Source organism: Caretta caretta, chromosome 4, assembly GCF_965140235.1.
Source record: "Caretta caretta isolate rCarCar2 chromosome 4, rCarCar1.hap1, whole genome shotgun sequence".
In the NCBI taxonomy this organism is placed as follows: domain Eukaryota; kingdom Metazoa; phylum Chordata; order Testudines; family Cheloniidae; genus Caretta; species Caretta caretta.
In genome coordinates this window covers 104919620-104947403 of record NC_134209.1, presented here as the reverse complement: position 1 = coordinate 104947403, position 27784 = coordinate 104919620, and the positions used below count along the sequence as shown (strand labels likewise).

The following is a 27784-nucleotide window of genomic DNA, read 5'->3' as shown; positions in this document are numbered from 1 at the left end:
CCCCCAGCTCCAATCTAGGGCTTTGGTCAGAGTCAGTCTTTCAAGGCCCACAAAGGGTTTTTTCTGTGGTTACCCATTTTTAACAGAAATAGTTCAGACTTTTCTTTGCACAGCCTGGACCTTTGATCTTTAGTTTCTGGGAACAGGTAATCAGCAGACAATGGTTCTCTCCTCAATGCAGAGCTTCCAAAGACTGGGGTTTTGCATAACTGGAGGTGGGAAATTTGCATTTAGTCCCCTTGCAGATCCAAAGAAATCTACTTTACATGTATTATCCCCAAAGACTATTCTTGTCTGCCACATTGTTCTAACCCATCCTTTGATCACGCAGGCCCACAACAATACATCAACCATTCATTTAATACAATGGACCCCAAATATATTTAAACTTAATTCAATAAAGTCTCCCAAGGATATTGCAGGAAATTGCCACGTCAGTCACAAGACTGTTTGCAGGTGTAACTTTCATTTGCATTGAGACACTGTAAGGAGACAAAAACATGATCTTTACACAGGCAATGCACTAATATTCATTTGCATTTACTCAAATTAGAAAAGAGATATTTAACTGAGAGTGAAACTTTCAAAAGAAAAAAAGAACAAAAAAAGAGGCAACACCCACTATAGTTTATATATAAAAATAGCTATTGTCATATTTTAAGTGGATTGTCACATCCTTCTGTGATGTTTTTGACCTGTTTAGATTTTGAACACACATGCACGCGCACACACACACACACATTGAAACACTTTTCATGGGATATTGGCTAGGTATCCTTATAAATGTGAATCAATAAAATAAATGAAGAAATCAGTGTGCTGTTGTGAGCTGACTATAAGAATCCAAAGCAAACCTGCATGTGAATGGCAAAAGAATGTTCCTGATGAACATAATGTATGACAAGGCACATGCAAGGATTTTGAAATTTTTGTAAAAGTTACTTCATAATATATATTTATATATAACAAATGTATAACTGCCTCACATCAGCAGCAATACAATTATGTTTCATTGTAAAGTTCTTTCTGAAGAGAACTGTTAATATAACCAGCAGACCTAGCAAATGAACTGAGCAAATATCCACCATGATAAAATACGCATCTATGATGCTGGAAAATGAAAGTCACTGGAAAATGTAATCCCTGTGCATCAAGTGCAATGTGGGACCAATTTTTAGTAGACGAGGAAATTTTTCCTCTCAGACCCATAGTAAACGTACACAGTTGCACATTTAGTATAACTTCATTATCATTCCATTCCAGGAAGCTAGAGATATTGCCTCTCAACCCTGGTTTATGAATGATAATACCTGGATTATTGACACCTGTGAGTTCATAGTATTCTGTAAGTGGTAGAGGGACATGTATGATACTTTCTGTCTAAATAATTATACTGTATAGGAAACTGCCCTTTCTCCACACGTTGCCCCCAAAGCAGAGATCACCTGAGATTCAAATGTCAGGGGTCAGTAGCCAGCATTCTCAGTAGACTTGGGAATTCATCTCCTCTGCTGGTCCAGTAGAGACTGAGATTGACCTTAAAAGCACTGAAAAAAGCTCCGCTCCTAAAGGCAGGCAATATGCTGAGGCCTGAGCACCTGCAACTGCCACTGAAGTTAATGAAGGAAATATTTTTGCATATACTGTATATGTTTTTTGTGTAACGCTACACTCGCCCATCAAGTAAGGGGTTACTTATACCTTTATACAGCTCCTCAGCGCCTAAGTTAGACCATGCGAGACTCACATAAGCAGAGCAAATGTGAGCAGATCTAAGAGGGCCTAGCTGAGCACAAGGGAGTTGGAATAAAAGGACACCTATGTCACTGCAAAGATGGTCTGACATGCATCACCTCTGAATATGGCCCACCATATTAACTCTGATGTACTGGTATGTAACTCATAACTGCTTCAAAGGCTACCCTTTTCTGTGTATAATATGTATTCCGACTGTGAAATGCAAATTATTTGGCTTTGATGGTGAGTCTTCTGGAGAATTGACCCTGCATCATGTACTGATTTAAACTTCATTTCAACAACTCAGTAAAGTTATTTTAGCCACCCAAACCTTTATAGGAATCAGCTCAATTGGAGGTCAGCCCTCTGTCACATTCAATTGCTTCTTCACCAGAACATATGCATTTCAATCCTGTCAAAGGCAGGATTTGTCAGAAACACCTCTTTCTTTTTGTGCTTTTTGAGCTGCCTAGCTAATTCAAATTTCTTTTTGGAATGGGGTCACTGCTGGGTTTTAAGCAGGATCTGAAAAGACTGGTTGATTGCTAACTCACTCAGAAATTTGGTGCAAGTGCATTACAAATGCATAAGAACATCAGAAGCAGCATTATGACCAGGGGTTGTCTCCCTTCTTAGAGCAGATGAATAGTAATTCTGTAATGAGGACAGCCTTCAGCAACAGATAAAACTCAAATGCTTGTGTGAGTAATAGGATATACCAAAGAATTTAATTTGATCAATATAAACACCAGTAAAGAAAATCAACATCTCAGACTTCACTGTTCTTTGAGAGTGAGTAAAATAACTCTACAAAAACATTATCACTAGCTGACCTCATTTAAAAAAAATCATCTTGCATGATGGATTTTTCATCAGATTAAAGGTGGTTTATTTATTTAGGAGCAATATTACTTGCATTTAAATAGAGGAGCAATTTTGTTTCATATTATCCCAATGTTTGTTTTATATAGCCAGCTGCGTCACTTCAACAGTGAACTACACTCGCTTAAAAAATTATGACTTTTACCAAATTGCCCATAATCAGTGGTTCAGGATGATTAATTTTACAGAAATTAATTGAAGTCCTTGCTTTTTATTTGTGTTATAAAACTAGAGTGTATTTTCTTCAGTTCAGCATAGGTTTTCATGTTTGTTTAGTCTCTGATTGTCTGACTGGGAACAAGTTCCAGTTATCCTGGCAAACATCATAACTGCCCTGTCCAGTTTAATTTTCCCTTGTTTCCCTGAAAGGCTGTGAATTTGTAAAACACATTTCTCCCATGGAAAACAATTACTGTAAAAATGGTTTCTAAATGGGGACACAGCTAGCTGATCTACCAAAATGCACTACTGAAATCAAAGTAAAATATGACTTGAAGTGAAGGGGGTGACAATTTGCCTGACAGTTAGCTCAGTATCCACAGAAAGTGGACAGTTATAGCTGGATGCAACGTCTCTGATGTGAACAGGGCTGCACTGAGGTTTTTGGGGGCCCAGGACAAAATCTAAGCTGAGGTCCCTCACCCTTCCAAACCATTACCAGCTAGTGGAGACCCAGTGAGGGAAAAGGGATTGGGAAAGCAAGTCCACCCCGCTTTCACCCTGCAGCGGCAGATTCTGTCCAGCAGGGCTGGGCACAGTTCCCCGCTCCAGGCATGGCTTGGTGTACAGGATCGCAGCAACACTCAGGTTTCATCCAGTCACCCCTCCATCATAAGAGAGGGGCAGCCAGGCCAAATTTGAGTGAGTGATGTTGCAAGCTGGTACATGGGGTGTCAGCCGCCACGAAGGTGTACACTGGGTCACAACACCACTCACTCACCTTTTGCCCAGCCACCATGCTATCGTGATGGAGGGTAAGCTGGGCCAAACTTGAGTGGCACTCCAACTCCAGGCACCATCTTGCAATACCACTCTGTTTGGGGGTCCTCTCAAATGGGGCCCCCAGGAAAACCGTCCCTTTTGCCCCCTCTCTTGGTGGCCCTGAATGTTAAATTAATTTTGTGACCATGAATTCAATGATACCTTAAATATGCTTTAAACTAGGTATGAAATATTTGTCTTTTAAATATGGAAAAAGTGCTGTTAGCATATTTATTTTATGGTAGGACCCTGAAGCTCTGGATTGGGATTCAAGCCCCACTGTGGTAGGAGCTGTTGAGGAGGTACAATTCCCACCCCAAAAAGCTTACAGTTTGACAGGGAGAGAGGGGAGTAGTACTCCTATCATGGAGGTGAGGTTTGCAGGGGAGATGTGGGGGGGTGAGCAAACTATACTAGATACTATATTAACAAGCAACATGACTGAGAGGCAGTATAGTCTAGTAGATAAGGTTTGAGGCTTGGAGTCAGGAGACCTGAATTCTCAGCTGTGCCACTGAACTGCGTCGAAGGGCAAGTCACTTCATATCATGGTGACTCTTTTTATCCTCCCACCCTGTCTTAGATTGTAAATTCCTAAAGGGAAGGACTATCTTTCGCTATGTTCTTGTACATCACCTAGCACAATTGCGCCCGCTAAGCACTCCTGTAATACAAATAATATTAGTCTAATCTTTGCCTAAAATCTGAGCTGAACTGAACCAAATACTCTGATGATCAAAAATAATTGGATGATTTCCCCTGACTTTTTTTTTTTCATTTTCATATACGCCTAGGTTTCCTGGCTCAGTATGCGACCAGAAGCATAACTGCCAAAATATTACAGGAAAGGCTATCTCACTGATTTACAAAACAGTTTTGCATACCAAAGTAATTCAGATAATTATCTGAATTTTGGGGTATCTAATTGCTTATCTGAACTGAAGTGAACTTCTGAAGCCCTGGATATTTACCTATAATTAGCTGAGAGTGACATAGCAAATCTAAAATAACTTTCGTGTACAATATCCCTGGATTTAATAGCATTTTCAGGAATGGTTTTCAGGTATTAAATGCAGCTTCAAAAAGCTGTTTTTTCAAAGATTTGTCTACCTCATAAAAGACGGCGGACATTTCTCATTTTAGAAATGTTCTCCTTCCAAATGCAAAATGTTACACTGTAAGCACCCCCACAAAGCTAAGGTTAAATAATGTTATTTAATAATAATAATATGTAATAAGGTTCAGCTTTCTTAAATGAACAAAAGACATAAAATTTAAGAGCTAAAATGAGGATAGAAAAGTAATGCATATCTCATGTGGCTTACCATGAGATATGCATAACTATATGCCACTGCTCTGGGACTTTCTGCTAAGGTTAATGTCCAGAGAAAAAAATATCATTCCAAAGTCTTTAGTTAAGGTGAAGTTAAGGTCAATCTCTTCAGGGTAAAAATTCTTACAAAACCATTGCAGGTAGCAAAACGCAACCATTAAAAAGCCAGGAAATTCAAGGTTAAGAAACGCAAACATTTGAATCTGCAAATTGACAGGTTAGGTACCACTGCCTTGATTCTACTACTGATGTATATCTGGGGACAAATGTTCTTGAAATGCTCTTGAGGTCTGTAGGTTGGGAAGAACCTCTACTGTGAATCTTAAGATGTGCACAGGATCAGGGCTTTGCCTGGATAGGTCCATCAACTCTCAGGCAAGCCTTATAAGATTCACTGGGGAAGGATGTCCTTCCACTCTTCACTCCCTGAAAACCTCAAGGGGCTTACTGGGCTCCTTCCCGAAAAGATGTGTGCATGAGGAGGCTGGTGTCCCACAACTCTCATGCAAGCCTTAAAAGGCTCCTCAGGAGTTTCCTAAACCCCATTCTCCCCCCGTGAGCTATAGGAGCGTTATTGAAGCCTCTTGTCTATCCTGTCAGCCCCAGCCCCAGCTCCACTCTTAAGTATCCGGTGGGTTCCCCCTCACTCCTGAAAGCCTTAAGAAACTTGCCAGGACCCTTCTCCATCAAGCTGCTGAAGATGTTAAATATTCTTCAGAGAACCTTAGGATATTTTTAGAGGCCAGTCAAAAGTCCCTCTTCTCATATGTCCCAGGAGGCTTGTTTGTTCCCATCAAGCCAAAATAGGTTTTTTTTTCAGCCCCAAAACACTTTTTTAAGCTTGCTGGGGAGAAGGGTGACCATATTTAGGTTTGTTAGTTTCTGAAGCGTAACAAAGCTACAGTCACTTCATCGGATCAGCATAAGCTTTCGTGAAGTACAGCTCACTTCATCAGATCAGATCCGATGAAGTGAGCTGTAGCTCATGAAAGCTTATGCTCAAATAAATTGGTTAGTCTCTAAGGTGCCACAAGTACTCCTTTTCTTTTTGCGAATACAGACTAACACGGCTGCTACTCTGAAACTTGTATTAGTGCATCATTTGCCTTTCTTTGGCTTTTGTCAAATGATGTCTTATACATTCTGTTGTGCTGAATTGTGTTGTATTCTTTTTTTGTATAATCTTTTTTTTCCCAGAGCACTGGGGTCAGAACACCTGAAGTTCTGTTTTATAGAGACCACATTCCTTCTGAGTTTTACTTTATGGCCAAATTCAATTGCTCTGCCCAGTGCTCTCTGTAAGAGTGCAGAATTATACTAATAGGATCATTCTGTTACGTCTATTAAGAGATAGACAGATAAAAGCAGAAAAAATATCCATTACAACCTGAGTGGGCTAGTTTTGCAAGTCAGACCTCTGCAGGTAGAAAGTGAGAGTCATGCATCACCAGTGCATTAAGGCTACCAGCACAGGGATTGCGTTCTTGAAATAAGCCACCAAATGTAATTTAAGTTCTGTTAGCTGTGTACTTTGAAAACACTGTAGATAAGTTGATTCAGGCAGAACTGACACAGCTTAAACAGTATCTAGTGTCAGCTCAGTGGAGTGTGGCTGTCTTCCCAGGGTGCAGATGTCAACATAGCAAAGCAATTTATTGCACCCTGTTCATAAATGGCAATTATCTACACAAGACAGTAATTTCGTGTACCTGATTCTAGGAGGGAGATTAGCAACATGTCCATGCTATAAGCAGTATATCTCTATAATGGAAGCTTGTTTCTTGCTCCCGTTGTCTCCTTCTCCCACTCTCTCTTTGTGGATTTTCACACTCTACTCTTTATATCTGCAATTCCTTCCCCTTCCTGTGCACAAAGCATCATCATGCTCCTTTAAACCTCTTCTCAACAACCGCTTCTTTCACTGTGGTTCCCATTAACTCCGGATCCTTCCAAGTTGCCCTAACTCAGTCTCGTTTTTAAATATAATATTTACTTGAAATGTGAATTATGTTATTCCGTGTTTTCACCATAGCTCCTTCCATTGTTCCTTTCATTGTCCTTTCCTAGGTTTGTCTCATCCATTTGTAAGCTCTTCAGAACACAAACAGTGCTCTTTTTGTATCTCCTGGTGGAGATGGCTCTTCTCTTTTATTCCACTTTCTTAAGGATTATCTATTCCAAGTGGGGAAAGCACAGATTCTTTCACAAGCAAATATTGAAATATGACCTTGTTCCCAAGGACAAGCAGGACCTGTGATGCTTCCAACCGTTGATACTACAATAGAATCCCTCACTAATAATATTGTCATCCCATATGAAGATGATAGACAAGCACTTAGAGAGCTCTCACTGAAAGAACTACAAGGCCTCCATTGTAGATTTGCAGGCATAAATCTCCATATCTTTAGCTGGTGCCATCCTCACATGGATCAACTTCCTAAATGAGCCTCTCAAAAGCAAACTATGTTGCCAATAGCTAGAAGCTCTCAGCCCAGCAAAAACTTCAACTAGTGCAGAATGCAGCAGCACATATCCTCTCCAAAATAGGCAACCATGAGAACATCAGACTGTTCTCCGCTCCCTAGACAGGTTAGAAGATTGTGTCATGTTCCAGGTGTCAGTTCTTATTATCAAGAGACTCAATGGTTGGGTCCAAGACAGCTAAAAGATCAGCTAAAACTTTGGGATGAGGAACACACCTCGAGTACAATGGAACTGTTGAACACAAGCTAAAGCTCATCTGTGCAGGCCACAGCTTTTTCAGGGGCTGGTCCAAGACTGTGCTGAAATGAACTCTGAAGGATCTAAGAACTACACAAACTACCTACCTTCCAAGTTAAAGGTGCACTTTTTTGACTTTGACCATACCCATATAAACACATGAAACGTGTATATAACATATTAACTTAAAATAATAATAATTAATAAATTCAAAGTTTGTCACATGTAGCTTTGTCTTCCTCTTCTTCTCAGGGACAAACACTATCACATTGCTTAAGTGAACTTCTAGAAGGCACTCTGGTTCTACAGAGCTGTATAAAAACTTTAATAGAATAAACTAATTCTGTGCAGCTTCTTACTGTATCTTAACAATACATTGACATGAGATTCTCCATCAGGTCAATGGCTTCCAAAAGAAGATAGTGTTGGTTGAGAACCTGGAAACACCATAGTCAGGTGAAACATTATCTCACCTCTACGAGGTTCACTGGAGGTCATCAATAAGGAGGATGAGGTAGACGAGGCTTTGTTCGGACAACTAATGGAAATTTACAGATCACAGGCCCTGGTTTTCATGGGAGACTTCAATCACCCTGACATCTGGGAGAGCAATACAGCAGCGCACAGACAATTCAGGAAGTTTTTGGACAACTTCCTGGTGCAAGTGCTGGAGGAACAAACTAAGGGCCATGCTTCTCTTGACTTGCTGCTCACAAACAGGGAAGAATTGGTAGGGGAAGTAGAATTGGGTGGCAAACTGGGCAACAGTGACCATGAGATGGTCGAGTTCAGGATCCTGACAAAAGGAAGAAAGGAGAGCAGCGGAATACGGACCCTGGACTTCAGAAAAGCAGACTTTGACTCAATTGGAGTTGCAGCTAACAGGGGATGTGAAGGGTAACAAGAAGGGTTTCTACAGGTATGTTAGTAACAAGAAGAAGGTCAGGGAAAGTGAGGGACCCTTACTGAATGGGGGAGGCAATCTAGTGACAGATGATGTGGAAAAGGCTGAAATACTCAATGCTTTTTTTGCCTCACTCTTCACAGACAAGGTCAGCTTCCAGACTGCTGCACTGGGCAGCATAGTATGGGGAGGAGGAGAGGAGCCCTCAGTGGTGAAAAGCTATTTAGAAAAGCTGGACATGCACAAGTCTATGGGTCTGGATCTAATGCATCTGAGGGTGCTGAGGGAGTTGGCTGATGTGATTGCAGAGCCATTGGCCATTATCTTTGAAAACTCATGGTGATCGGGAGAGGTCCCGGATTATTGGAAAAAGGAAAATATAGTGCCCATCTTTAAAAAAGGGAAGGAGACTGTGCGAAACTACAGACTGGTCAGCCTCACTTCAGTCCCTGGAAAAATCATGGAGCGGGTCCTCAAGGAATCCATTTTGAAGCACTTGGAGGAGAGGAAGGTGATCAGGAACAGTCAACATGGATTCACCAAGGGCAAGTCATGTCTGACCAACCTGATTGCATTCTATGATAAGATAACTGGCACTGTGGATATGGGGAAAGCTGTGGACGTGATATATCTTGACTTTAGCAAAGCTTTTGATACAGTCTCCCACAGTATTCTTGCCAGCAAGTTAAAAAAGTATGGATTGGATGAACGGACTATAAGGTGGATAGAAAGCTGGCTAGATCATCAGAATCAACAGGTAGTGATCAACGGCTCGATGTCTAGTTGGCAGCCAGTATCAAGCGGAGTGCCTGTGGGGTCAGTCCTAGGGCCGGTTTTGTTCAATATCTTTATTAATGTCCGGATGATGATATGGATTGCACCCTCAGCAAGTTCACAGATGACACTAAGCTTGGGGGGAGAGGTAGATATGCTGAAGGGTAGGGATAGGGTCTAGAGTGACGTAGACAAATTGGAGGATTGGGCCAAAAGAAATCTGATGAGGTACAACAAAGACAAGTGCAGAGTCCTGCACTTAGGATGGCAGAATCCCATGCACTGCTACAGGCTGGGGACTGACTGGCTAAGCAGCAGTTCTGCAGAAAAGGACCTGGGGATTACAGTGGATAAGAAGCTGGATATGAGTCAACAGTGTGCCCTTGTTGCCAAGAAGGCTAACGGCATATTGGGTTGTATTAGTAGAAGCATTGCCAGCAGATCGAGGGAAGTGATTATTCCTCTCTATTCGGCACTGGTGAGGCCACATCTGGATTATTCGCAAAAAGAAAAGGAGTACTTGTGGCACCTTAGAGACTAACCAATTTATTTGAGCATAAGCTTTCGTGAGCCTCAGCTCACTTCATCGGATGCATACTGTGGAAAGTACAGAAGATCTTTTTATACACACAAACCATGAAAAAATGGGTGTTTACCACTACAAAAGGTTTTCTCTCCCCCCACCCCACTCTCCTGCTGGTAATAGCTTATCTAAAGTGATCACTCTCCTTACAATGTGTATGATAATCAAGGTGGGCCATTTCCAGCACAAATCCAGAGTTTAACAAGAACGTCTGAGGGGGGGAGGAGGTAGGAAAAAACAAGGGGAAATAGGTTACCTTGCATAATGACTTAGCCACTCTCAGTCTCTATTCAAGCCTAAGTTAATTGTATCCAATTTGCAAATGAATTCCAATTCAACAGTCTGTCGCTGGAGTCTGGTTTTGAAGTTTTTCTGTGTAATATCTCAACTTTCATGTCTGTAATCGCATGACCTGAGAGATTGAAGTGTTCTCCGACTGGTTTATGAATATTATAATTCCTGACATCTGATTTGTGTCCATTTATTCTTTTACATAGAGACTGTCCAGTTTGACCAATGTACATGGCAGAGGGGCATTGCTGGCACATGATGGCATATATCACATTGGTGGATGTGCAGGTGGACGAGCCTCTGATAGTGTGGCTGATGTTATTTGGCCCTGTGATAGTGTCCCCTGAATAGATATATGGGCACAGTTGGCAACGGGCTTTGTTGCAAGGATAGCTTCCTGGGTTAGTGGTTCTGTTGTGTGGTATGTGGTTGCTGGTGAGTATTTGCTTCAGGTTGGGGGGCTGTCTGTAGGGAAGGACTGGCCTGTCTCCCAAGATTTGTGAGAGTGTTGGGTCATCCTTCAGGATAGGTTGTAGATCCCTAATAATGCGTTGGAGGGGTTTTAGTTGGGGGCTGAAGGTGACGGCTAGTGGCGTTCTGTTATTTTCTTTGTTAGGCCTGTCCTGTAGTAGGTGACTTCTGGGAACTCTTCTGGCTCTATCAATCTCTTTCTTCGCTTCCGCAGGTGGGTATTGTAGTTGTAAGAATGCTTGATAGAGATCTGGTTGGTGTTTGTCTCTGTCTGAGGGGGTGGAGCAAATGCGGTTGTATCGCAGAGCTTGGCTGTAGACAATGGATCGTGTGGTGCGGTCAGGTTGAAAGCTGGAGGCATGTAGGTAGGAATAGAGGTCAGTAGGTTTCCTGTATAGGGTGGTGTTTATGTGACCATCGTTTATTAGCACTGTAGTGTCCAGGAAGTGCATCTCTTGTGTGGACTGGACCAGGCTGAGGTTGATGGTAGGATGGAAATTGTTGAAATCATGGTGGAATTCCTCAAGTGCTTCTTTACCATGGGTCCAGATGATGAAGATGTCATCAATATAGCGCAAGTAGAGTAGGGGCGTTAGGGGACGAGAGCTGAGGAAGAGTTGTTCTAAGTCAGCCATAAAAATGTTGGCATACTGTGGGGCCATGCAGGTACCCATAGCAGTGCCGCTGATTTGAAGGTATACATTGTCCCCAAATGTAAAATAGTTATGGGTAAGGACAAAGTCACAAAGTTCAGCCACCAGGTTAGCCGTGACATTATCGGGGATAGTGTTCTTGATGGCTTGTAGCCCATCTTTGTGTGGAATGTTGGTATAGAGGGCTTCTACATCCATAGTGGCGAGGATGGTGTTATCAGGAAGATCACCGATGGATTGTAGCTTCCTCAGGAAGTCAGTGGTGTCTCGAAGGTAGCTGGGAGTGCTGGTAGCGTAGGGCCTGAGGAGGGAGTCTACATAGCCAGACAATCCTGCTGTCAGGGTGCCAATGCCTGAGATGATGGGGCGCCCAGGATTTCCAGGTTTATGGATCTTGGGTAGTAGATAGAATATCCCAGGTCGGGGTTCCAGGGGTGTGTCCGTGGTGATCATCCTGATAACACCATCCTGGTCACATAAACACCACCCTATACCGGAAACCTACTGACCACTATTCCTACCTACATGCCTCCAGCTTTCAACCTGACCACATCACACGATCCATTGTCTACAGCCAAGCTCTGCGATACAACCGCATTTGCTCCAACCCCTCAGACAGAGACAAACACCTACAAGATCTCTATCAAGCATTCTTACAACTACAATACCCACCTGAGGAAGCGAAGAAAGAGATTGATAGAGCCAGAAGAGTTTCCAGAAGTCACCTACTACAGGACAGGCCTAACAAAGAAAATAACAGAACTCCACTAGCCGTCACCTTCAGCCCCCAACTAAAACCCCTCCAACGCATTATTAGGGATCTACAACCTATCCTGAAGGATGACCCAACACTCTCACAAATCTTGGGAGACAGGCCAGTCCTTCCCTACAGACAGCCCCCCAACCTGAAGCAAATACTCACCAGCAACCACATACCACACAACAGAACCACTAACCCAGGAAGCTATCCTTGCAACAAAGCCCGTTGCCAACTGTGCCCACATATCTATTCAGGGGACACCATCACAGGAGCTAATAACATCAGCCACACTGTCAGAGGCTCGTTCACCTGCACATCCACCAATGTGATATATGCCATCATGTGCCAGCAATGCCCCTCTGCCATGTACATGGGTCAAACTGGACAGTCTCTATGTAAAAGAATAAATGGACACAAATCAGATGTCAAGAATTATAATATTCATAAACCAGTCGGAGAACACTTCAATCTCTCAGGTCATGCGATTACAGACATGAAAGTTGCGATATTACAACAGAAAAACTTTAAAACCAGACTCCAGCGAGAGACTGCTGAATTGGAATTCATTTGCAAATGGGATACAATTAACTTAGGTTACCTTACATAATGACTTAGCCACTCCCAGTCTCTATTCAAGCCTATTTCCCTTGTTTTTTCCTACCTTCTTCCCCCCTCAGACGTTCTTGTTAAACCCTGGATTTGTGCTGGAAATGGCCCACCTTGATTATCATACACATTGTAAGGAGAGTGATCACTTTAAATAAGCTATTACCAACAGGAGAGTGGGTTTTGGGGGGGTGGGGAGAAAATCTGGATTTGTGCTGGAAATGGCCCAACTTGATTATCATACACATTGTAAGGAAAGTGATCACTTTAGATAAGCTATTACCAGCAGGAGAGTGGGGTGGGGGGAGAGAAAAAAACTTTTGTAGTGGTAAACACCCATTTTTTCATGGTTTGTGTGTATAAAAAGATCTTCTGTACTTTCCACAGTATGCATCCGAGGAAGTGAGCTGTAGCTCACAAAAGCTTATGCTCAAATAAATTGATTAGTCTCTAAGGTGCCACAAGTACTCCTTTTCTTTTTGCGAATACAGACTAACACGGCTGTTACTCTGAAACCTGTCATCTGGATTATTGCGTCCAGTTTTGGCCCCCCACTACAGAAAGGATGTGGACAAATTGGAGAGAGTCGAGCGGAGGGCAATGAAAATGATCAGGGGGCTGGGGCATATGACTTACGAGGAGAGGCTGAGGGAAGTGGGCTTATTTAGTCTGCAGAAGAGAAGAGTGAGGGGGGATTTGATAGCAGTCTTCAACTATCTGAAGCGGGGTTCCAAAGAGGATGGAGCTTGGCTGTTCTCAGTAGTGGCAGATGATAGAACAAGGAGCAATGGTCTCAAGTTGCAGTGCGGGAGGTCTAGGTTGGATATTAGGAAAAACTATTTCACTCGGAGGGTGTTGAAGCACTGGAATGGGTTACCTAGGGAGGTGGTGGAATCTCTATCCTTAGAGGTTTTTAAGGCCCGGCTTGACAAATCCCTGGCTTGGATGATTTAGTTGGGGTTAGTCCTGCTTTGAGCAGGGGGTTGGACTATGTGACCTCTTGAGGTCTCTTCCAACCCTAATCTTCTATGATTCTATGATCTCTTCAGGGAGACCTTGGGTAAGACAGTGGCCAACTCCTCCAGAAACAAGAAAAATCTCTACCAGAACTCTAGTTCTCTAGAAAGGAATCTGTCACCTTCAACATGTTGCAGTCTTCCTTTCAGCAGTTTGATCAGTAGCAGGGAAGAATCAGAAGCTATCTGAGGAGCAAGTTCAGCTGTGGGAAGCCAGAAAGAATGGAGCTTGCAATAGCTCTCATGCAAATACCAGCAGCTTATTTGGCACACCCCAAATTTTGAACTGATCTGGGAAAATTTAAGGAACTGTGGCCACCATCGCTTCTTGGATGGCTGTAGGAAGGAGTGTGTCTTTATAGATTTCTAAATCTTTGAATATTTTGTGAGCCATACATGGCTTTAGCTCTAAGTATGTAAATGGTCATAGGTGCAGCTTGGGATAAGTTTGGTACACAATGCACAACTCACTAATTAGAGGTGCTTTACTCAGGCAGTTATATTTAATTGATAAGGCTGGTAAATTACATAGATATAGATATGAAGGCTTTATGAGACATCCAAATTTTTAAAAAGTTATGCAAACAAGCCAGATTATAGATACACACAAAGGTTCCTAGTCCTCTGTTACTCACAAACTGTTGGGAACAATGGAAAACACAGATGGAAGAAGATTCTTAGTGGAGTACATGATAAGTGTGACGTTATGGTCCAGTTTACACTAGCCTGTCAATCCTGATGGTCCCAACTACGGCTGAGCAAGGCAAAAACCTTTTTATACACCTTTTTGCAACCCACCCACATGTATCTGGGACCATATTTGATGAGGTTTCAGTCCCCTGCCCATGTGTGGTATTCCAGAGGGCCTTCTTTAGTATTGCAGCTAACCATAATCAAACTTCTGAGGCTGGTCTAAGTTATTTGTGTCAATCCCTTTCCCAATACTATTGATACATCAGTGCAGTCGGTGTCATGGATACATATACAAGAAATCCACCAAAAGCTACTATATTAAATTTGATTTTGAAACTTCACAGTTTCGCTATTTGTCAAAAATTGTATGTTGCTAAATCTCATGACCTTTTTCTAGCACTGATGCTAAGTTAGGCTTTTTGTGATTACTAGGCCGTACATAGTCTTCCTTCTATTGCCAAGCCTACAATAATAATCATTCTTAATTTATATAATTTCCTACTTGCATTTCACCTATACTAGCATCACTTTTAAAAGCATTTTGCTCATTATATATTAATTAAGCGTGCCTCATAACTTCTATAATATCAGGTCATGGGCCACAAGACAATACAGAAATTGTGGCATCAAATAAATGAGAAATACAGAAAGAGAAACTTAGGTGTCATAACAGTGCCAACTACATTACAAGAGACATCAGTGGCCGAATTAATCATTAGAGAGACAAGAAGTGTGAGGTAATATCTTTTATTGGACCAACTTCTGTTGGACCAAGCTCTCTCTCACCAACAGAACTTGGTCCAATAAAAGATATTACCTCACACACCTCACTTCTAGAATACTAGATGTGTGACTTATGTACAGCTATCACAACGCTAAGAAGAACTTGAAAGTGTTACTAGTTGCTAAATTCTATTCTCACTTTTAAAAAAAAATCTTCATTTGCTTTCATTAAGATTTTGCTGCCTTTGTGATGTTGGCGAGAATTTGTTTTTAAATGAAGAATATTTCCTTAGTGAGTAGGCTTTTCTCAAGATCTTGTGGATCAACAAACAAAGCAGGTATTTTCTCTTACTCTTTCTCTTTCTGCTTCAATTAAAGTAATTAAACTAGAGTAAAATAATATGGTTTCTATATTTGGGGAATAATTTATTATTACCTTGAAGCTATTTTACTCAATTTAAAAGGCTCCCTTGGGAGTTTATTGTTTTGAATCTTGCTGGTTGATTACCAACTTTTGCTATGATAATGGTCCATCATGCTGGCAGTGGGGGGTATCTCCCAAGATCATCTTTATTTCATATTTTATTGTTAAGTATTTTAAAATAGTTTTTAAAGGGATTCTTTTTAGCGTCTGGTCTTTCTTGTTTCTAAAGGCAAACATTTTATTGTACTAGATAGGAAGAAAGACAAGATACAAGGGATGTGATTTAATTAGATTATACCTTTATTAACTTAACTCATCTGGGAATTATCCTACAATACCTTATACAGTAATGCCCATGATTCTTTCCTTAACCATTTCCACGTAGGGTGCCATCAGCCCTTCACCATTCCACACTTGGTCCCCAGACTGCAGCTGGGACCCATCACCTTCCCCTTGTCTGAGGATTAAGGCTCTGGAGAAAGGGGGTTGTCTTCTCCTTGTGCCAGACATTGGGAACCCCAACCCCATTCCCCACCTTCTTTAGGTGATGCCTTCCCCAAAGTTCATGCCAATTCTTGGTATGAGGTAACTGGACCTCTGATGGAACAAATACCTGCACTAGACACCGGCCACTAGGAGGTGCCTGAGATTATCTTGGCTGCGCCCACACAACCCCCAGCCAGGTTCCCAGATAGTTAACAAGTTGCTCCCTAACTTTGGCCAAAAACATATCTGCTTCCCATCAGACCAGTGTGCCCATCTTCCCCAAATAATGCAGGTGTCAAATATAATTGCAAACAAATTTAGCCACCTCACAAATCAGTCTGCATACTGTCTTCCAGCCTGACATTATCCTGAACCTTCAGAAGCTAAGCACACTCATGACAATCTATGGGTTTGGCTTGTGAAAATAATTTCACTCACTTAGTTAAAACCAGCAAACTAAAGACCAAGGGATATAGGGAGTAGTCAGGAAACTGTTTTATGGGATCCTAGCTTATAATTTGCAAACCCTCTCATACTTATAGTAAGGCAAAAGAATAAGAGAGAGATCATTATTCTAGGCATTTCCCATCATTCTCTAAGGCTCAGATCCACAAAGGGATTTAGGTGCTCACTTTCACTTTATGCACCCAATTCCAAAATTTAGGCACTACTGAGATCCTCAACCCCCGCTAAGCTACAGCCTAACTCTGAAGTAAAAGGCCCCTATGTACCCAAATTTCTGCTGCTTGGCAAATTCACAGTGCCTCAGTGTAGGTGTCTGGGCACCTATCTCAAGCCTAAGCCCCAGTGCAATCCTCAAACCAGGTCGAGATAGGCATTGCCCCACCTATCTCACCTGGGGGCCTGATCCAAAAGGCATGCTCACAACAGCCACACAGAATGGTTGGAGGAAGCCTCTTTTCTAACTTTTAGCCCACTGGTGAGAGTACTTATCGAGGATGTGGGAGGCCCCAATTCAATTTGCCGGACTGCCTGATGTGGAGAAGGGATTTGAACATGGTCCCTCATTCTATCCTGGCTGGGATGATTTAATTGGGGATTGGTCCTGCTTTTGAGCAGGGGGTTGGACTAGATGACCTCCTGAGGTCCCTTCCAACCCTGATATTCTATGATTCTATCTCGAGGGGAGTTCCCCAACTACTAGACTACAGAGTCATTCTCGCTCACTTTCTGGCTCAGTGCATGCTCACTTTAATTATTTATGCATAGTGGAATAATTTCAACAGCGGAGATTGAGAAAGCCCAACGTACCTCAATATATCCCATAGTTCAGTAGTTAGGGCACTCCCCCAAGAGATAGAAAATGCCTGTTCGATCAGACAGAAAGGGGAGTTGAACCATTGGGCTGATTGTTAAAAGGGGGGAATCATCCTTTGCCTCTTTGAGGACTATTTTCCTAAGATTGCCTTGAGACATAAGTATATCCTTATTGCTTGAAATATGGTAACTGTAGGAAAGAATTGATGACTGATGGTTATAAGTAAATCATACAGTACCTAGTCTGTATACAGCACTTTTCATCATTAGACCTCAAAGTGCTTTACAAAGGAGGTAAATGTTGTTATCCCCAAATGTAGTAAGAAATCTGAGTGAGTGATTGTTCTGTGGTATAACTGCTGAGCCCTAACTCTGTGAATACTTGCAAGTTGGTATTTGTGTGTTCAGTACATGCTTAGAATGGTTGGTCTATTTAAACTTGACCTACAAAATTGTAGATTATATACCTATATAGCTCGAAGTTAATTAATAAACTTATTTGCAAAAAGAAAAGGAGTACTTGTGGCACCTTAGCGACTAACCAATTTACTTGAGCATAAGCTTTCGTGAGCTACAGCTCACTTCATCGGATGCAGCTGTAGCTCACGAAAGCTTATGCTCAAATAAATTGGTTAGTCTCTAAGGTGCCACAAGTACTCCTTTTCTTTTTGCGAATACAGACTAACACGGCTGTTACTCTGAAACCAATAAACTTATTGTTATTCTTAACCAAAGTGTCCTGATCTGAGAAATACTGTCTAAAGTAAAAGTAGATCTTAAAAGAACATAGCATTAAAATTAGTAAGCTACCACAATAAAAGGGGGTATCTTTATTAAATTCCATTCAAATATTGGTTATAATGTATATCAATTATTTTTGTTTTTATTTTTTTGTAAATTATTTTTATTGTTTTTCTTTTTATTACAGAAGGTGGAGAAAGCAACTAGGGGAGAGCTGTTCTAGATTTGATTCTGACAAATAGGGAGGAACTGGTTGAGAATTTGAAAGTGGAAGGTAGCTTGGGTGAAAATGAGCATGGAATGACAGAGCTGATGATTCCAAGGAATGATATAAGAGAAAATAGCAGAATAAAGATAATGGACTTCAAGAAAGCAGACTTTAGCAAACTCAGAGAACTGGAAGTTAAGATCCCATGGGAAGCAAGTCCAAAGGAAAAAAAGTTCAAGAGAGTTGGTAGTTTTTAAAGGAGTCATTATCAAGGGCACAAGAGCAAACTATCACAATGTGTAGGAAAGACAGGTAGTACGGTAAGAGACCACCCTGACTTAACCAGGAGAACTTCAGTGATGTGAAACTCAAAAAAGGTCATGAATAATGTGGAAATTAGGTAAAATTACAAAGAAATAATGTAAAAAAACAAGCGTATAGGGATAAAATTAGAAAGGCCAAGGCACAAATTAAGGTTAAGCTAGCTAGAGACACAAGTGATAACAAGAAAACACTTTACAAATACATTAGAAGCAAGAGGAAGACCAAAGACAAGCTAGGCCCATCACTCAATTAGGAGGGAAAGAAAATAACAGAAAATGTAGCAATGGCTGAAGTGTTACTTATTGTTTCAGTGTTCACCTAAAAGGTTATCAGTGATCAGACAACAAACATAATGAACATCATTGTAAATGGGATAGAATCTGAGTCTAAAATAGGGAAAGAACAAGTTACAAATGACTTAGACAAGTTAGATATCTTCAAGTTGGGAGGGTCTGACAAAATACATCCTAGAATACTTAAGGAACTGGCTGAAGAGATCTCTGAGCCATTAGCAATTATCTTTGAGGACTGGAAAAGAGCAAATGTAACACCTATCTATAAAAAGAGGAATAAAGACAATCGAGGGAATTATAGACCAGTCAGATTAACTTATGTACCCGAAAAGATAATGGAACAAATAATCAAGCAATCTGTTTGTAAGCACTTAGAAGATAATAAGGTGATAAGTAACAATGAACATGGATTTGTCAAAAACAAATCCTGTCAGACCAAGCTAATATCCTTCTTTGACAGGGTTACAAGTCTTATGGATAGGGGAAAGCAGCAGAAGTGATATATCTTGATTTTAGTAAGGCTTTTGATGTCTCACATGAATTTCACATAAGCAAACTAGGGAAACATAGCCTAGACAAATCTCCTATAAATTGGGTGTACAACTGATTGGAAAACTGTAGTCTGAGTGTAATTCTCAATGGTTCACATTCAAGCTGCAAGGGCATATCGACCGTGGACCCACAGGGATCTGTCCTGGGTCTGGTTCTATTCAATATCTTCATAAATGATTTGGATAATGGTATACAGAGTACACTTAGAAAGTTTATGGATTATACCAAGGTGGAATGGGTTGCAAGCACTTTGGAGGACAGGATTAAAATTCAAAATTATCTTGATATACTGGAGAAATGATCTGAAATAAATATGATGAAAAATTCAACAAAGGCAAAGTACCACACTTAGGAAGGAATAATCAATTGCACAAATACAATATGGGAAATGACTGCCTAAGAAGGAGTACTGAAGAAGAGGATCTTAGTGTTATGTTGGATTAAAAACTAAATATGAGTCAACAGTGTAATACTGTTGCAAAAAAAGCAAACATCATTCTGGGATAGATTAGCAGGAGCAAGATGAGAGAAGTAATTCTTCCACTCTACTCAGCACCGATAAGGCCTCAATGGGAGTACTGTATCCAATTCTGGGTACCACACTTTGGGAGAGATGTGGATAAATTGGAGAAAGTCCAGGGGAGAGCAGCAAAAATGTAAAGGTCTAGAAAATGTGACCTAAGAGGAAAGATGGAAAAAATGAGTTTGTTTAGTCTGGAGAAGAGAAGACTGAGGGGGGACATGATAACACTCTTCAAGTACATAAAAGTTTGTTATAAAGAAGAGGGTGATAAATAGTTCTCCTTAATCATTGAAGACAGGACAGCAAGGGAGATTTAATTTAGACATTAGGAAAAACTTCCTAACTGTAAGGATAGTTAATCACTGCAACAAATTACCTAGGGATGTTGTAGAATCTCCATCACTGGAGGTTTTTAAGAACAGGTTTGACAGGGATGGTCTAGATAATATTTAATCCTGCCTCAGTGCAGGGGACTGGAACTAGAGGTCCCTGTCAGTCCTACATGTCTATTATTCTATATAACTGGCAACTCTAGTTTGTTAGATTTCAGCTTTAAACTCTATTTGGCACCTCAGCCAAAGACCCCATGTCCTTGTTGTTGTGGGGAGTGGGAATGCATTCTTTATCTTCTCAATCTCTGAAGCAGGTGTTGCTTACAGCTCACTGAGGCATTCTGGCCATTACAACTGACACTAAATATGAATTACAGTGCTGATCTAAAAATATTTCTCTACTGTACTGTAGACTGTTACCCATGTGAAGCTGTGTTAATCAAATATTGTAGAGAATATTTTAAACCCAGTTTTTTTCCTCTCTAAAGTGCAATTAAGTTAAGTGAGCTGGTGTGCAAACACACCGTGCCACCTGAGGCTGATTTATTCTTTTACAAACTGCTTCATACTTGGGTTTCTAATATCTTTCCTTGGCATTGCCTATTGATTAAAGCCTAAAATAAGAAGGAGTGAAAGGATGATGCCCTGGAGATAAAAGGGCAGATGGCCTTTACCTATTGGAAATAAAATTAACATAATCAGGCCAAAAAAGTGTGAAAGAGCAAAGAAGATGCCAGGGACTGAATCGTATAGCTTGTCTACACTGCCGCAGAGTTTGGACTAGTGTTATAGTGGAAGTACAACACTGATAGATCATGGTCATGATTGAACCTGGAGCCTCTGGAGCTTAGTACCTGAGCCTCTACCACATGAGGTAAAAGCCAGTTGGCTCTTAGCTAAGGCTGCAGAGCAGACTCATTAATCTCTCTCTCTCTCTTTAAGTGGTCTTGGTGCCACTAGATGGGATATTTCCCCTAGCTGAGCAAGTGCGGTCCCGAGTTTCGGAGACTTCCCAGTTGAAATCCCGGACAAGCCCCCACTTGTAACAAGCCCCCACTAAGCGGCGGGCGGGACTGAACCTGGTACCTCAGTGCATGAGCCTCTACTGCATGAGCTAAAAGCCATATCTCTCGCTCACTTGCTCTGTCTCTCTCTGGGACAGGACAGAACACTACATCCAGGAGGTGTGTAGGTTACAGAAGTATGCACCAAAGTGCTGTTACAAAGTGCTGTAACTCCCTTGTATAGATGCTGTGGCTGCAAACTACAAGATTCCTAGTTCACATTAATGTAGTACTCTTCAAACAGGACTACATACATGTGAACTAGGACCATTTTAGTTCATGCTCACAGCGTCCACACAGGTGAGTTACAGCATGGAACTTTGATGCAACTACTATTCACACCCCAGTAGTCCGAACTGCAGTTTACAAATAGCTTTAGGTAGTCTAATTTTGCTTGAAATTTGTTGAACCCCACAACACGCTGGATTAGGTAAAACAAATTTATTAACAACAAAGAGATAGAGTTTAAGGAGTACCAGCAATGAGTCATTAGAAATGGTTACAAGAAAAATAAAGATGAAATGCTTTGTAGTGCCTCATTTAGCAAACTCTATTAGATTTAAAGCACAGTTTCTCACCACGTGCTTCCAACATAATGACTGACCAAAGTCTTCAGGTCAGGAACCCTCCCCCAGAGTCCAATAGCTGCTTCTTTTGTATTCTCAGATGCAAAGAGTGAGATGGACCGGGAAAGAGAGGTGTGGTAATGTTGAAGTATAGCTCAGGTTGGTGGGAGCCAGAATGTAAACCAGGTATGGCTGTCAGGCTGCAGTTACACACAGACACTCAAGGTGTGACTTGCATCCTGGAAGGCTGTTTATGAGTGGCCCAGGTAGGAGCTACTGTGGCAAGGTATTGAAAGGCACCCAAGGTTGTAGGACAGGGGTGACACAGCCCCTCACTCATCTGGATTGCTCCCCGGTATGTCAAAGTGGGGCAGCAAAGCAGCGTTTCTACACAGGTTGCTATTTTAACTGAGATTTACACTTTAAGTACTGGCATAGCAGTTTTAAGTGAATCTCAAGTGTGGTGGCTGGAAATAGTCAAAGAAAGGCAACAGTTTGTTCTTTTCTGTTTGCTTATTTTGGGTAAGGGAAATAGAAACAATAAAGCAAAAACATGAGTGCTGAAACAACTACAGAGTTAGAATTGGCCGGGTTTGAGAGAGAAGAGAAAGACAAAGAACTTGAAAACCCAAGGTGCCAAGAAGAGATGAGAGCCAAGGAGAAAGAGGCAGAAAAGCAACAGTTGGAAGTTGCAATCCAGCTAGCCCTGGAAGCTGAGAAGCAGAAAGAGAAGACAGAAGCAGCTGCTCACCAGTTACCCATGGAATTGAAAGAGAAAGAAGCTCTAGAACAGTATAATCTTGACATGATAGAATAACATGGACAGATCCCACTTCACCAATCTCTCCCTCCATTCAAGGAACTCTCAGCTGGAACAAGTTGTGCATTGCATACAAGGAAACAGACTACTAAAAATTACCTTATTACTTTTCAGAGTAACAGCCGTGTTAGTCTGTATTCGCAAAAAGAAAAGGAGTACTTGATTATCATACACATTGTAAGGAGAGTGATCACTTTAGATAAGCTATTACCAGCAGGAGAGTGGGGTGGGGGGAGAGAAAACCTTTTGTAGTGATAAACACCCATTTTTTCATGGTTTGTGTGTATAAAAACATCTTCTGTATTTTCCACAGTTTGCATCCTATGAAGTGAGCTGTAGCTCACGAAAGCTTATGCTCAAATAAATTGGTTAGTCTCTAAGGTGCCACAAGTACTCCTTTTCTTCTTACTACTTTTGAAAGGCTATGTAAGGTTCATTAGATTCCCGAGAACAAGAACTCACCATCCCGACTGCAAAACTCTGATAAAGCTTTAAATGATACTAAGAACACAAGCAATACAAAAATATGAGATAGACAGATGAGTTATTTAGGGAAGGGACTAACAGCAAGTTCATACTTCCCTTAGACATCCACTTTAAAAGTTTTGAATATTGAATAAGAGAAAGACAGCAATGAAACAATGGGGAAAGATTCTGCAATGCACACACTGGAATACTGAATATAATGCAAAAAGAAACAAATGCTAGCCCTGTTCCAAAAGGACTAGCAAATACTGCGGTGTCCATGAGATGGCATTCGGGTTACTTTATTTTAGTAAAAAGGAAATTGAAGCAGAGAGAACCTGAATAATATAAGATCTTCAGGGATTCAGCTACTCTAATTGGTTGCAAAAACTATAGCAGTTACATATTCTTTAGCAAAGACAAGATTTGGGGCCCAATCCTTAGCCTATTGAAGTCAATGGTAGTTTTTCCGTTGCCTTCAATGGGCTTTGGATCAGGCCCTAAGTAGGGATATCACTGAGGTATACAAAATTCTGAACTAGGTGTGTTAATGTAAACAGGCACCAACTTAAGCTAAAGAGGGCAGAGCGCTGACAGGGACATGTTGGCACTATGTATTGATATTTAGTTAAATATATGTAAGTATAAAGTAGTAACAGAAGCATTAATATAATAAATAGTAGTTAAAGTAATTGTACATATTTGGAGGAAAAACTATGGAGGTTCAAGAGCTCATTCAAAACAGACATGCATAGTAGGGTCTTCCAGACCGGATCCCTCCTTTTCAGCTTAATCCTGTGAAGATGTAAACCTCATGCTTAACTTTGAACAGGTAAAGTTTTGACTTCAGTGCCACTACTCATCTGCTTTAAGTTATGCATGTGCCTCAGTGCTTTGTGGACCGGAGCCATAATACTGAAATGCTTTACCATTCATCTGATTATGACTATGTAGTGTTTATGTTATGTTAGCTCCCAGGATCACTGTGCTTCTGCACTGTACAAAAGGCATTGTAAGCTCTTTGAGGCCCAGATGTTCTAAAAGCATCATATTTGAAAAAATACATTTCCAAAGGAAACTTCTCCCCAGAAAGCATGCAGCTCTTCAGGATTCCTTGTAATGCCACTTCAAAAATCTGCTTCTGAGGTAAAAGTTAACAATTCATCTCTTTTTTCCCCTGCTGAGTTCTGCAGTGTGATTCATCTTGTTGTGTTTTCCCACTCCCTTGCTAAAACCTTTTAAAGTATAGCGACAGGTGACTGTCCAAGGGTTCTGAGATTCATTTAGTTTGAATATTCCCCGTATAGCCCAAATTCAGATACTATATAAAGCCTGTCCAAACCTTTGAAGATCCTTCTCCTTTCTCTGCATCCTATCCTTCTCCCTGATTCCTCCTTTTCCCTTCTACCAACTTCATATTTCTCTTCCCCTAGATTTCACTTCATTCTCCCAATAATCAAGTGTAATCAAGTGTTCCCTTTTCTATTCCTTCACATTTCCATGTGTGTTACCCTTCTTCCACTGACCCTAATCTGAGATCTCTTCTGTTCTTGGTTCCTTTTTCTCCTAATAGGTTTACCTCAGTGTTTGAAAATAGTCTTAATGTATGCCTTTGGACTCTTGAGCACTTAATGCTGTGTATGTGGAAGGAGGGAAAATACAATACTATACAAGTCTGTGGAAAGTTGCCTGTGTGATTCTACTGCTTCCTATTTTAGAACAGCTGTAGTAGGGAATCTATTTTCCTCTGTTGTTTTGGCTGGACTAATCAAGAGTTCAAATCAGATCTTCCTGCAGTTTGACACCTAGGGATTAGGGGTTACCCAAAGCATAATAAGCATCTGCTCGTAATAACATTTGTCAGAAATGTTCTGCTTTCTATTGTGAAAAACAATTTTCTGAACTACAATATAAATCTGAGGCAGTAATAAATGCACCAAAATATGCAGAAAAATCTTTTAAAAACATTGTTTTGTGTGTTATCTATTGTGCCATATTAATCATGGCTCTACAAAGCTTGAATGGGGAGGGCTCAAATTGGGGGACTAGGATTTTTTGTGAGGGATGGGAGGGAACCAAACCTTGTGCTCCACAGCATCAGAGGCAAGGGGTCCCCTTCCCCCTCCCGTATTGCTGCCTCAGTGTGCTGGAGAGCCCAGGTAAAGTCTAGGTATACAGGCATTGGTCTCCCCTCCACCCCCATGTCTCCTGCACAGCTCTGGCACATCCTGCTCTTGGCCCTGAGACAACTGGAACATTGAATTTCTCAGCAAGAGGTTGTGAGCACTTTACTGATAGAGACATAAGAGCAGAAAAAAAAAACACATAGGAAATTTTCTCCCACTGTAAAATCTGTTTCAGTCCTCTTTTGCCCCCAGAAGAGCATTATATTTGTCCAAGAACCCCATATTAAAAATAGCTTCCTGAGAGGGAAGATATACACTAGATTTAATGGCTGTCTATCAGATTATATCTTCACTTTACTCTTGTCACATTCTCAGCAAGTAACTGTACATGCAGAGTCATATTTGCAAAAGTTGCAGCTATAGCCTCATCTGACTCAGATAACTGTGAGTGTTGAGAAGTTCACTGTGCGCTATCACCTGATGTATGGAAAGAAGTCGGGATCCAGTGGAAAAATACTATGTGATCATGTAATTAAAGATTGTGGGCACGATTTGCCACTTTGCTGCTCAAGTTTTATGCAATAGCAATTCCACTGATTTTAGTAGAGGTACACTGGTATCAAACTGGAGTAACACAGTAATGAATCAGGCCTTGTAACACTTATGCACATGGGGGTAGAATAAAATTTACCTGGGGAACCTTAACTTTGGCATTTCCTCACACTTGAGTGTTTCATTTTACAGCCATGTGACTTTTTAATGATTATAAAACACTTTGTGACTTTCTTTGTCCCCTAACATGCTGATTCCCCAGTACACAAAGCCAGTATATATGTGGGTGTGCTAACAGAAATAAAATCTTCTCCCCAAACAAAAAAACAATGGCTGTCTGATTTTGAGCAGAAAAGCCAGTAGTCAAAGATATCTACACAGTTGGATCAAATTGCAAGGATTAGTTAGTGGACATGTTTGTGAGTATTTTCCCACTGTTTAACCAGCTCTGTAATACTCACACATTCCTTAATCACTTTCTTACAGTACCTATTTTTAAATGTGCTTGGAGCATGGATTAATATTTTGCTATAGTTAATTATTCCTCAACCCCTGGGCATGACTTGGAAATGCCTGTCCTGAGTGGGTTGCAGCTAGATTTGGTCAGAAACATTTGAAATGTCAATGAAAAACTGTTTGCAGAAATTTTCAAAATTTCAACAAAAATGTAAAAGAATGATGCTATTCGTCACCCTACCATTTTCACCCAGTAAAACAGCCAGAACTCTTATCAACATAATTAACAAACTGTACTGAGTGACCTAAATACTTTATTGTATTTGAAACCATTTCCATAGTGGCTCTTGTGCCATCGTTTTTAAACCATTCAGGCCCTATCCAGTGTCTCTGGCAGCCATTCCTACTGACCTGTAAGACAGCATATTGTGGACACTGCTCCATATTCCAAGGGGAGTGGTTTTCCCCTTCTCTTGTGCTGCAGACAACGAGTCAGTTTTGCTCTCAGTTTTACCAGTATAATTGGGAGCAGAATCTGGGCCTGTATCTGCACTGTTTAGCGTCTTGAGTGACTCAGAATGATTGCAGGCATTTTTGCTGCAGTGGCTCTTTTGTTAATGAACTTGTAATTATTTTCTCGGTGTTTCTTGTTCAAGAAGTAATTTTACTGATCCTAAGTAAGATCTTAGTATCAGTATGCTTTATTTTAATCTTATAGTGCCTGATTCTCTTCTCACTTACACTGGTGTAAATCAAGAGAACCTTCACTGGTCAATGATGTTATAGTGTTCTAAGTGAAAGGAGAATCAGGTTTTTAGTTCTGAGCTGTCACTCTTTTTAGACATGTGTAAGAGAATATGTGTGAATCAATTGCAAAGTAATGTGCATTTTTCTGCTCTTGAAAACTAGTTTCAAAATAATTGCTTTGTGGTTTAATTTTCTAATGAATCTTGAATATGTTTACAGAAATAGCTTCATAATATCTACTAAGGTTGTCAGTGGCAAAATTATTGCTCCTACAAATTTTAATTGGTCCAAGAGAGAGATATCATCCTAATTGGGGTCTGCTAGACAGTGCAAGAATGAAAGCCAAGGACTTTATCAGAGAATTCTAGAATAATGATGCCCCAAGGATGTGTGTATGCCACACTCTGAAACATAGCTTGAATTAATTATTCAGTGTGGTTCAACCCGGTTTGACATATAAACAGGCCAGAGGTAGAATTAATTGTTTCAAGAAATAACCAAGTAACTACATTGTTACACACAAAATAAAAGAAAGAATGAAATGAGATAACAAATAGTTGGGGAATATGGACCATTTCCGCATTAACTCAAATACAGCCCAAGTTATTAGTATGTGAAAGACTTTACCATCAAGTAAGCACTTGGTGACATATGCAAAATTATGTTATACAGACTATCCTCATCATGAAATGGCTACTG

At 40.8% G+C, this 27784-nt stretch overlaps 1 long non-coding RNA gene across 1 annotated transcript in view; it reads left to right on the top strand.

Moving 5' to 3' along the window:
- Positions 1-27784, top strand: part of LOC125635965 (uncharacterized) — a 405253-nt gene that overhangs the window by 88963 nt on the left and 288506 nt on the right. Inside the window, exon 2 of the long non-coding RNA XR_012668174.1 lies at positions 15362-15466. This is a non-coding gene — a long non-coding RNA (uncharacterized LOC125635965). The remainder of the gene's footprint in view (positions 1-15361; positions 15467-27784) is intronic.